Source organism: Diabrotica virgifera, chromosome 3 (genome assembly GCF_917563875.1).
Source record: "Diabrotica virgifera virgifera chromosome 3, PGI_DIABVI_V3a".
Taxonomy (NCBI): Eukaryota; Metazoa; Arthropoda; class Insecta; order Coleoptera; family Chrysomelidae; genus Diabrotica; species Diabrotica virgifera.
The window spans coordinates 242,032,777-242,048,671 of record NC_065445.1 but is presented as its reverse complement, the minus strand read 5'-3'; positions in this window follow the sequence as shown (position 1 = coordinate 242,048,671).

Below are 15,895 nucleotides of genomic sequence, written 5' to 3'. Positions count from 1 at the left end.
AGTCAAAGTCATTCAGGTATATGTCCGTATTATGTCTCTCTAGAGCTTTCTGGCGTGACCAACTTGTTATTTTGACGGTAAATCACTGGCAAAATAATTATAAACATGATGATTCCTCGGAGATAGTCCGCAAAGTCTCGCTTTAATATACTGCTTACGTGACGTAATTTTATATTAAAATTAAAAAGCAGGGCGTGGTGGTGGTTGAATTATCAGTCGACACAACCGTATATTTAACACCCCTTCACTACTACTGACCCAACTCTGACGATACATAAATTCGTTGATAAAGATGTTACAATTATTTTGTTCTTACCTTTAGTAAAAAGGCCGAAGTTTTATATTTTCTTAAAGTGGCACATGTTGCACAAATCAGAATATTTAAATCGATGTTAATTAATAACTAATAGCCCAATAAATGACCGTTTTGGAGTGTAATTTCCAGGGCCAACTCCGAATTGCATGAAAATTTGAATTTAGGTTCTACTTACCCTCCACTTCAAAGTTGAATTTGTGCCGTTGGTTGCTTTTACTTGGGGGGTGACATTTACCCCTTCTCGGGGGGTGAAAAACGGGTCTTTAAAATAAGGCCGGAAATGGATAAATTGACTTATTTTAAGTACCTTTTGTTCTATAAAGTTTTTTACGTAAGTCAATACTTTTCGAGTTATTCGCAATTTAAAATGTTGATTTTTCGACAAAAAAACTACGTTTTCACACGGTTTTTCCCAAATAACTCAAAAAGTAAATATTTTACCGAAAAAAATATTTTTAGCAAAAGTGTAGCCTATAAAAAAACGAAAAAAATGGTGTACCAGTAAAGTCTACAAATTGAGTAGAAGCAAAGTTGTAGCTCATGAAAAATACGTTCTTATTCGTCTAATTCCAAATCGAATAATTCAACGCGAAATCATCGAAGAAAGAAGAGTTTTTCGGGAAAACCTTATTAACATTTTTAAATTATCGAAAAAAGCTTATTATTTGTTTTTTACAAAAGATTACAGCATCAAAAATAAACGAGTTACATTGAAAAAAAAAGTTGGCCCCATTTTTTTGTAAAAAAAAATCGTGAAAATCTCCCCCTATTTAGCACCCTAAATGAAATTAATCGTTTGGCTTTACCATCTATTTTAACTGTATATTTATTGTTTATATGATCTGTAAGTTGGATTGGTTTGAAGTGCTTATTTTTGAAAACATTTGCTTTTATAGTAAAAAACAAAATTTTTAAATTTTTGAAAAATATCATTTTTTCAAAATAACTTAAAAAGTATTAGTGATAAGAAAAATAATAAAGAGTAAAACAATGTAGGTTTTGCTATTATAAATATGCTAGTTTCATTTTATTTCTCCGTAAGACAAAAATTTGTTAAGATATGGCTGTTCAAAATTTGCATACACTCGTGATTGCTGACCCATTCAAGCTTTCTCAATAATAACCCTTTCAAAAATAAACACTTTAAACCGGTGAAACTGACATCATATAAAAAATAGATAGGTAAGTAAATTGTTTTTAAAGCGGTAGCGATTAATTTCATTTGGGGAGCTAAACACGGCGAGATTTTCATGATTTTTTACAAAAAAAAGAGGGCCAACTTTACTTTGAGAGTAACTCGCTTATTTTTAATGCTAAAATTTTTGTTAACAATTAAAAAAATGCTTTTTATAAACACTTTAAAAAAGTTTAAATGGGTTTTTCCCGAAAAGTGCTTAATTTTTCAGTGATTTAACCTTGAAATATTCGATTTGGAATTAGACGAATAAGAACGTATTTTTCATGAGCTACAACTTTATTTTTATTTGATTGATAAACTTTATTGACACACCATTTTTTTTTTGTTTTTTATAAGCTACACTTTTGCTAAGGATATTTCTTTCGATAAAATATTTACTTTTTGAGTTATTTGCGCAAAAACCGTCTGAAAACGTAGTTCTTTTGTCGAAAAATCAACATTTTCAATGGCAAATAACTCAAAAAGTATTGACTTACTTAAAAAACTTTATAGAACAAAAGTTGCTTAAAATCAGTCAATTTATCAATTTCCGGTCTTATCTTGAACGTATGTTTTTTCACCCCCTAGAAGGGGTGATTGTCACCCCCAAGTAAAATCAACCAACGGCACAATTTCAACTTTGAAGTGGAGGGTAAGTAGAACCTAAATCCAAATTTTCATGGAATTCGGAGTTGCCCCTGAAAATTACACGGTATCGCCGAATTTTTCCCGTTCATTTACTGGGCTATAAATAGCTGTATTTTATTTACATTATGTAATGTCCATAATGTGTGCGCTTCTACAATCTCCCAAGAACTATTTTCTTCTTTCTCTTCTTCTTCTTCTTCTTCTTCTTCTTCTTCTGCTTCTTCTTCTTCTTCTTCTTCTTCTTCTTCTTCTTCTTCTTCTTCGTCTTCTTCTTCTTCTTCTTTTTTATGTAGACATGACTCTGTCTGTTTTTCAATGTGCCTCCAGTAAGTTGTCATTCCATTTTTTCGTGATCTTCCCGCTGATCGTCTTCCTATTGGGGAACCGTCTCTCGCCGTCCTTACTACTCTATTTGTTGTTATTCGGCTTATGTGGTCGTTCCATTCTACTCTTCTGTTTTTCATCCAGTTTTTAATGTTGTCCACCTTTCATCTCCTTCGTATATCTGCACTTCTAGCTCTATACCACAGTGTCTTACCATCGATTTTTCGCAGTGTTTTCATCTCTGCTGTTTCTAGCATTCTCTTTGTCCTTTCTGTATCAGGTCGTGTTTCTGCAGAGTATGTCATTATTGGTCTGATGACTGTTTTGTAAATTCTGCCTTTCACTTCTTTTAAATTGGAAAAGACTGTATTGGAAAAGACTGTAAGACTAGTACACACTTCTAAATAGGTCAAAACGGCAAACAGGTGTATGTTCTCAAAAAAATTTTGATAGTGTGTAAAAAACGTTTTATTATCAGCTAAGTACTTTCAACACATAACGTGCCATCATCAGAGCTTCGTCCTCTTATAAAACCTTCATAGAAGAGCAATTGCTAAACGACACAATAAAATACATGGATACTGGGTAAAAGCCACAGATATCGGGTATAACAACCCCTTAAAATGAATAAATTCACATCTAAATTCTTTTATATATTAAAAAGACAACATGGCTGAGTCAAACCATTTTGAGCCCACGTGAACAGCTGAGGAAGACTCAGCTAGTCTTCCTCAGCTGTTCACGTGGGCTCAAAATGGTTTGACTCAGCCATGTTGTCTTTTTAATATACAAAACAATTTAGATGTGAATTTATTCATTTTAAGGTGCTGTAATACCCGATATCTGTGGCTTTTGCCCAGTATCCATGTATTTTATTGTGTCGTTTAGCAATTGCTCTTCTATGAAGGTTTTATTAGAGGACGAAGCTCTGATGATGACACGTTATGTGTTGAAAGTACTTAGCTGATAATAAAACATTTTTTACACACTATCAAAATTTTTTTGATAACATACACCTGTTTGTCGTTTTGACCTTTCACTTCTTTTCCGATGTTTTTATTTCTCCATATTGTTTCATTCAGACAACCTGCGGCTCTGTTTGCTTTATTTACCTGATCTTCCACTTCTGTTTCGAGCTTTCCCTAGCTAGATAGTCTGATGCCCAGATATTTAAACGCCATGACGTGTTCTATTATTTGCCCTCCAGCTCTAAATTACACCTTAGTAGATCTGCTGTTATAACCATGCATTTAGTCTTTTTTGGGGAAACTGACATGTTAAATTTTCTAGCGGTTATATTAAATTCGTGCAACATACGTTGTAAATCATCTTCACTTTGAGAGATTAGTATTGCATCGTCCGCATAGCAGATTATTTTAAGTTGTTTTTCTCCCATTTGGTATCCTTTTTTTGTTCTTACTTTTTTTTATTATTTCGTCTATGATCAGGTTGAACAATAGAGGACTCAGGGAATCTCCCTGTCTTATCCCATTGTAAGCTTCAATTGAGTCAGTTAGTTTTCAGTCAAATTATTTTCTGAGCTATAAAATTTAATTCAATACATTTTTTGGATAGCTAAATTGCACATAGTTTTTATGATTCTTTGCGTAAATATCTACTAAAAAGTGCATCTTCTTTTAATATCGAGAAGCCAAGATTTTATCAAGAATCCTTCCCATATTGTTGTTGTCCCTTGAGGTTCTCCTGCTTCCAGATCTTCCTTTTCGTTGGGTAAGTATGGAACCAGTACGTCTAAATATCATCACAAGCAACAATATGCTGCGCTTTGTAGGAGATCGTTTGTTGAAACGTTCTTTAAACCTCGTGGAAACAAATTTTAAACTAGACCCATCATGAGCGAAAATAGGTCTCAACAATAATAAAGGATTTTTCTTGAGCACTTAAAACCATCATCAATATAATTGTTACACCACTTTTGTGAGCAAACGTCAAATATTGTTTTGACTTATCCAAAATACTTGAATCTCTTCATGGCATCTGTGATCAATAGCTTTCAGTTCGCTATACTTTATTTTGGGGCATATTGTATATTCTATATCCTTAACTTATGCCTCGCAGTGTATTTATTTATATTACACGTTTAGTACGTAAATTTTATCTTTTAATTCATTTTAGGCATCTCATACACAGTTACAGTGGATATATTATGTAAACCTTTCACACTAAAATAATATTGCATCCTCTCCAAAACAACGGAATAATTTGAGCGTCTTACAGCCAATATCCTTGGCCAGGACAACTCATCAACCACCTCGTAATCCTTAATACAAGCCAAGATCCTTACGAGTCCTTATAGTCCTCACTCCTTTAGGATCATTGCTATCAACTTACACATCGGCATAAATTCTTGACTTGTGTTCACGAAAGGACCGAAACCACCCTAAACATCCACCCGGCCCTGTCAGTAACGGACTTGCTGTTAAGAGAAAAACGAGAAATTTAAAACAGGATGTATGAACTTATTAAACAAAAGTATACTGCATGACTTATGACTTCTACTTATTCTTCTTAAGGTGCCGAGACCGCTTGTCGATCGTTGGCTCTCATGTTGCCCAGCATATTAATAATCATTGTCTTATTTACAGCCGCACGAAATAGTTCAGTGCTAGATTTCCCAAACCATTGGCGTTGGTTTTTAAGCCAAGAAGTTGTACGTCTACCCACACTTCTTTTTCCCATTATGTTACCTTGCATGACAATGTAATATTTTTTTGGGTGACGTTTTATATGATCAAAGTATTCCAATTTACGCCCTTTAACTGTGTTCACTACTTCATAACTTTTATTGAAACGTTGCAAAACCCTTTCGTTTGGGACTCTTTTTACCCAACTGATCTTCAGAATACGGCGCTAGACCCACATTTCAATTGCTTCTAGGTTTTATAAAAGCGATTCTGTCAGGGTCCATGCTTCAACCCGAACCCCGTAAAGTAGTAGGTACTGGAAATATATAACATCGAACCATTCTTATTCGAAGTTGTAAAGCTTGTTCTTGCTTTGGCAATTCTACTTTTTATTTCTGTACTAGGGTTCCAGCTTTCATTAATATCAGTACTCAGATATACAAGATAACTTAGGCGTTCACTTGAGTCATTACCAATTGTTACGTTATACATGGTTATTATTATTTACGGTTTCTACCTTCTACGTCTTACTTCTTACTTACTGACTTCTACTGAAAAACTTGAATTGGAGTGTGTACTGATATCTGTATAGTTGGATGTCCTTGGCCTGGGACATATTATGATGACGCCACCATGACGTCGTGACGACGTCGTCGATTTGTTTTTAAATGAAAACCTATATCTCTGTCAAAATTAAATAGACAAAGCTAGTAGTTTTTGATATACAAGGTGTTAAAATTCAAAAAAATATTTGGAAAGTTTCAAGAAACAATGTTTAATTTGTAAGATCAGAAGCAAAACATTGGTTATTTAAATTAAAAAGAGTTTTCTGATATCTGGAGATAGATATATAATAATATAATCGGCGGGCTGAAAAGTTGGTAGGCTGACACATAGATGGCGCTACTGGTATTAAATCCATATGATTTTTAGTCAGCCCTAACATTCAAAAGATGTGTTTATAAATTTGACAGCTGTCTAACTATTAGTTTAAAAGATATAGCATTTTAGGTGAAGCAACTTATGTTAGTTAAAAAAAAAATGGATAAAAAGTAATTTCGTACCTTAATAATTGATTGCTTTTTGGCGAAAAAAATACCTTTGGAGCCAAAACTTGGCTTGATAAACAATATTCAGAGTTTTCATCAGGAAAATCAACCATTGAGAAATGGTTTGCTAAGTTTAAAAGAGGGGAAATAAGCACCGAGGACGATGCATACAGTGGACGCCCCAAAAAGGCTGTTACCGATGAAAACATAAAAAAAGTCCACAAAATAATTTTGGATGACCATAAAGTGAAGTTGTTGGAGAAAGCTGATTGTAAAGATATAAAAGGAACGTGTTGAATATATTGTGCATGAATATTTGGGTATGCGAAACCTCTGTGCAAAGTGGGTGCCGCGAGAGCTCACAATCGTTCAAAAATATCAACGAATTGGTGTTTCTGAGAAGTATTTGAAGCTATTTAATCGTAATAGAACCGAATTTTTGCGTGGATATTTACAATGGATGAAACATAGTTTTTAATTCTAAATAACTTTGTATAATAACAATTTTCGATATTGTGAGAAATAAAGGTAATTTACTCTTAATCGAAATTCATATTTTTTGACATACCTCGTACAAAATTGATAAAAGTTGACATAAGATGGTTGTATTTTAGGTTTTAGACCATGCAGAACTTTTTACTAGGAATCACTTTTTTCGTAAAGTTAATAATAAAAGAGTTATCAGAATTGAAATGACTGAAAATAATGTTAGTTATCCATAATTTTTCAAAGAAAAATTTTTTCAATTAGAAGGATGTAATTGCATATTAAAATATAGTTTTTAATTTCAAACAACTTTTCATAATAGCAATTATCAATATAGTGAAAAATAAAGCTACTTTATAGTCTAAGAGCTAGTGAACCCTCCGACGAACGGTCGTCCTGTAAGGCTAGAAATTTTTCTAGTGATAATTCATAGCACACTAAGGCTAAAAACCATGACCTGGCAAGCATCAGCGGTGCACGTGTATCTACCAGGTGAATCGAAAAGTGCAAATTTAGGGGGTGAAATAAACTTTCCCCTGTAACGATTAAATTTAAGTATGTGTTTGCGTAAGTCATTTAGAAGAAATGTGTACAATGACAGGCGATTCTGAAGAGCATAAGACCTTGCCAGGCAAGGGGAAAGATTAGGGGTTTTTCCTAAAATTATTCTTTTTGCATCGAACAAATTTTTTTTAGGTTTTTTGAATCATTCCAAATAGAAAAGATCTTAAGTGATTTTTCTCTTAAGTTAATAGTTTCTGTTATATAAGCGATTGAAAATTTTGAAAATTGCGAAATCGGCCAATTTTAACCCTAAATCGGACATTTATCTAAAATTTTTAAGGTTGCCAAGGTAGGTAGATACTCTTTAAACATTGATTGATGAAATTCCAAAGAGTTTTTTGCAATACAATATCGGAAACGCCTTTGTTTTTAATTGCTAATCAAGCGGGCGCGACACTGTAGTATAAGTGAGGACGTTTGAGTTGGCATAAATTCATTATCTCGAGAATGGGCAAATTTCAAGAGAAATCCTCAGACTGGTCGATGTTTATTTTTAAATTAAGACTTTTTGGCGTATATATAATACTAGTGACGTCATCCATCTGAGCGTGATGACGTAATCTATGATTTTTTTAAATGAGAGTAGGGGTTGTGTGATAGCTCATTTGAAAAGATATTTAATTCTCTATTCACTAATATAAACAATAACATAATTATTTATACAGGGTGAACAAAAAAATTTTTTTTATTAAATTAACTTAATTAACTTGATTAAATTTGACAAATACACGAAAAATTTTTTTGTACACCCTGTATTAATAATTATGTTAATGTTTATATTACTGAATAGAGAATTAAATAACCTTTCAAATGAGCTATCACACAACCCCTACTCTTATTTAAAAAAATCATAGATTACGTGATCACGCCCAGATGGATGGCGTCACTAGTATTATATATATATGAAAAAAAGTCCTAATTCAAAAATAAAAATCGACCTGTCTGAGGATTTCTCTTGAAATTTGCCAATTCTCGAGATAATGAATTTATGCAAACTCAAACGTCCTTACTTATACTACAGTGTCGCGCCCGCTTGATTAGCAATTAAAAAATTAAAGGGGTTTTCGATATTTTATTGCAAAAAACTCTTCGGGATTTCATCAATCAATGTTTAAAGAATATCTACGTACCTTGGCAACATTGAAATTTTTAGATAAATGTCCGATTTAGGGTTAAAATGTCCGATTTCGCAATTTTCAAAATTTTTAATCGCTTATATAACAAAAACTATTAACTTAAGAGAAAAATCACTAAAGACCTTTTCTGTTTGGAATGATTCAAAAAACCTAAAAAAAATTTGTTCGATGCAAAAAGAATAATTTTAAGAAAAACCCCTAATCTTTCCCCTCGCCTGGCAAGGTCTTATGCTCTTCAGAATCGCCTGTCATTGTACACATTTCTTCTAAATGACTTACTCAAACACATACTTAAATTTAAACCTTACAGGAGAAAGTTTATATTACCCCCTAAATTTGCACTTTTCGATTCACCTGGTAGATACACGTGCACCGCTGATGCCTGCCAGGTCATGGTTTTTAGCCTTGGTGTGCTATGAATTATCACTAGAAAAATTTCTAGCCTTACAGGACGACCGTTAGTCGGAGGGTTCACTAGCTCTTAGACTATTACTCTTGAATGAAATTAAAACTTTTTGACATACCTCGTATAATATTCATAAAATTTGATATTTGATGGTTGAATCTTAGGTTTTGGACCATGCAGAGCTTTTTATGAAGAATAACTTTTTTTCGTAAAATTATTAATAAAAAAGAATGTGTGTGTACTTTGTACGCACGTAAGAAGTTATACTTCTATTATATGATTTCTTAAAAATAAATAATATACTTTAAACAGTTTATTGCATTTGTGCATAAGAAAAATTCATTTCATAAGTGCATTTTGAAATAGGCAATTATTATAAATTTGCAACTCGGTAAATAGTTGGGCAACATCCCGGTTAATTATTTTAATTATTTTTAATCATTTTTAAGTTCATATAATAATCTCAGATGTCAATAACCATTAATAATAAACAAAAAAAATTTCCTTATGGGGGAATCCAACCAAGTACTAAATAACAGGTCCGTAAGTAGATACACATAGCGCTAGCCTACGCAGACACTTGCTAGACAAGGTAGATATTGCAAGATATTAGCTATAAACAAAAACAAATAGGTAAGTAAAAATTGTAAAGAAAATTACTACATACTTAAATGTATTATAAAATTAATATATTCCTAAATTTTAGAAGAAACATTCGTAAATAGGTATTATTAATATCTATTAAGGTGATACAGTAGCGATCAACAGGTAGCCAAAACGCCTTCCGAGATTGCGGCTGTAATTTTGAATATTTTTTCGAGATATTTGGCACACGTATTCGTAATATAATAAAGAATGGCGGTACAGAGCCCAATTTGAAAAATATATTAATATGTGGAAATTACTCTGTAATTAAATACAATATTAAAAAAAACGAGCCTGTACCGCCGTTAAGAAGAACAAAAAAATATACTTTCTTCAAATAAACTTTTTTATCCAATGCCTAGATTTTGTGGCATTTTGGAACTACTAATGAAATAAAAAATTTTAGTAGTTCCAAAATGACACAAAATCTAGGCATCGGATAAAACAGTTTATTTGAAGAAAGTGTATTTTTTTGTTCATCTTAATGGCGGTACAGGCTCATTTTTTTAATATTGTATTTAATTACAGAGTAATTTCCACATATTAATATATTTTTCAAATTGGGCTCTGTACCGCCATTCTTTATTATATTACGAATACGTGTGCCAAATATCTCGAAAAAATATTCAAAATTACAGCCGCAATCTTGGAACGCGTTTTCGCTACCTGTTGATCGCTACTGTTTCCTCTTAATGTTAATAAATGAAATATAAATATTTTGACGTTTCACAATTTGACAATTCACTACTAAAAATTTTAAAGCACTAATGCTTTAAAGTAGCATTTTTAACGCTCCTATGGAGTGCTATAAATTAATTGCATTTTTAACACGTTTGTAGAAAACTATATTTAAAAATACTCACTAGGTTCGCTTTCAAGATGCAGTAGAAATAAACAAACCAAGACACGTTAAATGCCACTAGGAGCACAACCGAGTCATAATTTACAATTTATATACATTGTAAATCCAAAATCATGATTTCCAAAGTTTATACATTGTAAATTATGATTCGGTTGTGCTCCTAGTGGCATTTAACGTGTCTTGGTTTGTTTATTTCTACTGCATCTGAAAGCGAACCTAGTGTAATATATTCTTTCTACACCTTTTCTGGACTGATAAATACATAAATTAAAACATTTAGTAACGAACTCCATACTGCCTGTGTGCGCATGCGCGCAGATTAATAAAATTTCACCCTCAATGAAATCGCGCCTAAAGAAGTAAAACTTCAAAAATAAAAAAATAAAAACTTGCATCGGGATTCGAACCCGCGAATTTGGGGGCGCTTTGATTCGTAATCGAAGCCTAGACTCACTCATCCAATTACACATTATTTGTCATGTGGAAAATAGGGCAACTGAACGTTTTACCGTTTGACAGTGGTTCTGAATTTAATCAAATTATGTAGTTTGATTTTTGTGGAAGAAAATATTAAAATATAACAAAACAGTAAGAAAACAATATATTAGATGAAGATTGGTAGAACTTTTGTTGGTAATCAAATTAAGTAGGTAAATCAAAGCATTACTTACCTACTAGATAAATAAAGCTACGCCAAAAAATCATAATTTAAAAATAAAAATCGGACCTAATTTCGGATTTCGCTCTAAAATCCCCATTCTTGAGAAAATAAATTTATTCCAACCTAATCCAAATGTATAATTACCGTTTTCCGTTTTCAAAATAGTCCAAAAGTCCAAAAATATATATGAAAACTATTTAAAAAGGCAGTATAACTATTAACTAACTTTTGTTTGTTGTTTCTTTTCCCACAAATTTCAAAACGCAACAACAATAAATAATCAAACCACAGCTGTGCCACAGCCGCCATATTGAATAATTTTTGACATGTCATTTGAACATCCAACCAGAACAAAGTTATAATGCGACTGCGCCCAGATTGAAGGTTTTAATCCTATTAAAATGCACCCTCATATCGCGCCTAAAGAAGTATAACTTCAAAAAAGTTTTCCATATTATAGATACAACTTACAGGGACATACTGTATAAGCATAAGCTCGGTTTTCTTGTTCATCGTCCGCAAGACTTCCGAATTTGTCGTATGGCCCATGTAGGATATTCTGAGCATTTTAAGGTAACACCAGAGTTCGAATGCTTGGATTCTATTTTGTGTTGATTCTGTCATTGTTCAGGCTTCAACACCACACAGCAAGGTGGAAAAAACATAGCACTTAAGTATTTTAGTTCTTAATGAGATACCTAGCTGGCGGATGCATAAAACTTTTTGCATATTGTAAAACCTGTACTCAGTAAGTTATACTCTTACTTCTCCGCTATAGAGAAGTGTAAAACAGTCACAAAATATTACATTCTATAAATTGAAGGCAAACTCACAATAATTATATTCTTCTTGAACAACAATAATAAAAGCCTCCCCTGAAAATCCAACAGGGTCATTGTAAACTGATGAGGGCGTAAATAACCCCTTTTCCTCCCCTTTTTACAGGCCCCGCTTCGTCTTGAGTAACCCTTAAACGTAGTGGTTTCGGTCCTTTTATTATATCGAAGACGGCTATGGTGAAGATCCAAGCCAGCTTGATTAAATTTAGTGGGTAATACCATATCATTGTCAGGTATCTGCGGATGAATATTATTGTGTGTTGTCAAGAGTTATGTGTCGTTAGTATTCTGATAAATTTGTGGTCACATTGTGGCTAGTTGAATGTGTGGGTATTCTGTGTTAAAAAGAGATTCATATTAAGCAATAATTATTATCGAGTCGATTTACTATTTTACGTTTCCCATGAAATCCATGTTTTTGGCACTTTGTTTGATCTAAATATTATATTTAGAATGGTTTCATTAATTTTATAATTATTAAAATGTATTGCAATAACGCACAAACTTGAATTTTCAACTTTATCGCAGACAAAATGTTGAAAAAAAGTTTTATTTTTTATTGTAAATAAACAATGTTTTAAAATTATTTTAATTATAAACATTTTTATGTAGGTATGTATTTTTTTAAATTTTTTATTTTTATGTATATCAATTTTCGATATTGTTAAAAGTAGAGATATTCTTGTGGTAGGGGAGCACAAGCGTGGGTTTTTGCAGTTACTCGAGCGCGTCAGATTATTACATGGGGAGAAACCTTATACCCTGAAAATGTAATTCTACCATATATTGGGTCTTAATGCAGGGGAGTTCGGTAAGAGGGGACCGAAAAAAAATCTATCCTTAGAAAAACTCAAAATCGTCAGATTAAGATAAGGTAAGTTAAGTACATGCAAACCAATGTATATTTTAAAAATCTGACGATTTGAGCGGGACGTAAGGAAATGGGTGAGTCCCAAAGTTTCACAAGAAAAAAGCGAATATTTCGCGAAATGAATGACAGATCGAAAAACTAAAAAATACGTGCTCAATATTTTTCAAAAATCTATCGAAGGATGATATCAAACACGACTTTCCACGGAGAGGGGTGGGGGGTAAATTTAAAATTTTAAATACAAACACCGCGATATTTCGCAAAATGAACATCAGATCGAAAAACTGTAAAATACACTTTCAAAATATTTTTGAAAAACCTATCGAATGGTACCAAACATGATTCCCCACGGAGGTGGGGTGGGGGGTTACTTTAAAATCTTAAATGGGACCCCCAAATTTTTATTGCAGATTTGGATTCCCTACGTAAAAATAAGCAACTTTTATTCAAAACATTTTTTCGAATTATGAAAAGATGGCGCTACAATCGGAAAAAACGATTGTTGGAAATGGGAAATTTAACTAAAAAGTGGAACGCAAAATGAACATCAGATCAAAAAACTGAAAAATACACTTATTCAATGTTTTTGAAAAATCTATCAAATGACACCAAAAACGACCCCCACGGGGGTGGGGGTTTACTTAAAAATCTTAAATGGGAACCCCCATTTTTATTGCAGATTTGGATTTCTTACGTAAAAATAAGTTTTTATTCGAAACATTTTTTCGAATTATGGATAGATGGCGCTATAATCTAAAAAAACGATTGTTGGAAATGGAAAATTAAATTAAAAATAGAAAGTCCCCACTAAAATGGAAAACTTTACTTAACTTTTTTTGGTCTTAAGTCTTAGGACCTACTCTTCACAACCCAATAGGTCCCCATAACGCTCGAGTGACTGCACATTTAGCATACTTTGCTCCCCTACTATTGAGCAAGGAGCACATTTTTTACACACTTCCCATACAACTAATAAAATTTGATATGTAATGGGATATTGTAAAGATCTGCAAGGTACGATTCCGACATCGACGGTAGGCGGCAGATCATGGCGGCAGATGGCAACTGCAGACGGCAGTTAGAGTTGTCGCCATGACAGACATCACTACTTTGCACTATTAATTTGTATGAGACTGATTCCGACATCTAACTGCAATTGCTGTCAGGCAGAACGTCAGTTGCTAATAGTATATAATATACAATATATAATGTATAATATATAATATATTATAATATATATTATATTATAATACAATATATAATGTATAATATATAATATATTATAATATATATTATATTATATGTTATATAATATATAATATATAATAATATAATATAATATATAATTATACAAGTTAATAGTGCAAAGTAAATACGTATGTCATGGTAACAACTGTAACTGACGTCTGAAGTTGCCGTCTGCCGTCGATGTCAGAATCGTACCTTAAGGGCCAGTTATTCGAACGCTAATCAACACTGGTCACTATCAAATATTTAATTACTGTCACAACTGTCAATGTCAACTTTGGTTGGGTTGCTGAAAACATAATTGATTATAATTATGAGATTAGTTAATCAATTAACATAACAATTATTAATATAATTGATTAACTAATATCATAAATTGTAATCAATAATTATGTTTTCAGCAACCCAATCAAAGTTGACATTGACAGTTGTGACAGTAATTAAATATTTGATAGTGATCATTGTTGATTAGCGTTCGAACAACCGGGCCTTAGACTTATACAAATATTGCAAAATCAAAAGTAGCCAAATCAATCCAGTTCTTCTCGAAAATAAAAAAAAATAAGTAAAATAGAAAACCTACGGTTTCGTTTTGATTTAAATTTGTCTACTGCCATCCCCCGATAGTACTAATTCTGGATCTATCTGTTGTCAAGGAGGCTCTGCAGAAGACAAATTTACACCAACACGTCCGTAGTTTCTCGGTATAAAATAAACTATTTATACCGTAGTATGGTTAGAACGCCCTCTAACGGGGAATAGGTGAAATGAATGTCGACTCGATTCAAGTTCCTGGGTTAAACAGAGAACTTGAATCAAGTAGACATTCATTTCACTTATTTCCCGTTAGAGGGCGTTCTAACCATACTGCGGTATAAATAGTTTATTTTATACCGAGAAACTACGGACGTGTTGGTGTGAATTTTTCTTCTGCAGAGCCTCCTTGACAACGGGTAGACCTAGAAATAGTACTATCGGGGAATGGCAGGAGACAAATTTAAATCAAAACGAAACCGTAGATTTTCTATTTTACTAATGCACTTAGAGTACAAAGACTCGATTCATAGAAGTTCTCTGAACCGTAAATTGGAATATTTTCCTAACGGTGCCTTTTGGTATTGTCATACCTGGGTGAAACAGAGAATTTGAATCGAATCGACATTAAAATAAATTAAGAGTCAGAAAAAAATGGAGGGTATCAGATAAAATTGGAGGGTTCCAGAAAAAATTGAGAGAATTGAGGGAAAAGGTTTTTGCTAAAATTTACATCTATATTATTTTGTCTAGTAATCTTCTTGTCTTCTTCTTCTTACTTCTCGTATGTAGGCTTTAAAGCCTGTTTCTTCTTCAATATTAGCCTCCTAAATTGTTTAGGTTATCGCACAATCTTTCTCGTGGTCTGCCAATACTTCTTCGTCCATTTGGTGACTTATCTCGTGCTATTCGTACTATCCTATCCTCTGTCATTCTACTAATGTGTTCGTTCCACTCCTGTTTCCGTTTTGTCACCCATCCATTTATGTCCTCTACATTGCATGATCTTCTTATGTTTTCATTGCATGATCTTCTTATCTTACATCTCTGTTGATTCTAGTAGTCGTCTCGTTTTAGATGTGTCAGGTCTTGTCTCCGCCGTGTATGTCAATGTAGGTCTAATTGCTGCTTTATAGATTCTTGCTTTGATGGTGTAGTAATAATAAACGCAATTAGGCTAGCTACATTGATAATTCCATAAAAAATAGTTAATAGGCGGCGTTTAGTATTTAGTCCTGTCGCCAGGGGGGGTACAACGGCCTCCTTTATTCAGATGGACTTACCCAAGTTTTTTTCATGTATTTTGACCCGTAGAATACGAATTTTTTTGGGTAACAGTTGATCAGGATGTCGATAAGATTGTTATTGACCAAGAACTTGAGGAATTACATAACAGAGGTTTCTCACAAAACAAAACATTTTTTTGTATTTTTTGGATCATTCTAAGTAAAAAATGTTCTAACAAGTTTTCCCGTAGGATGCTC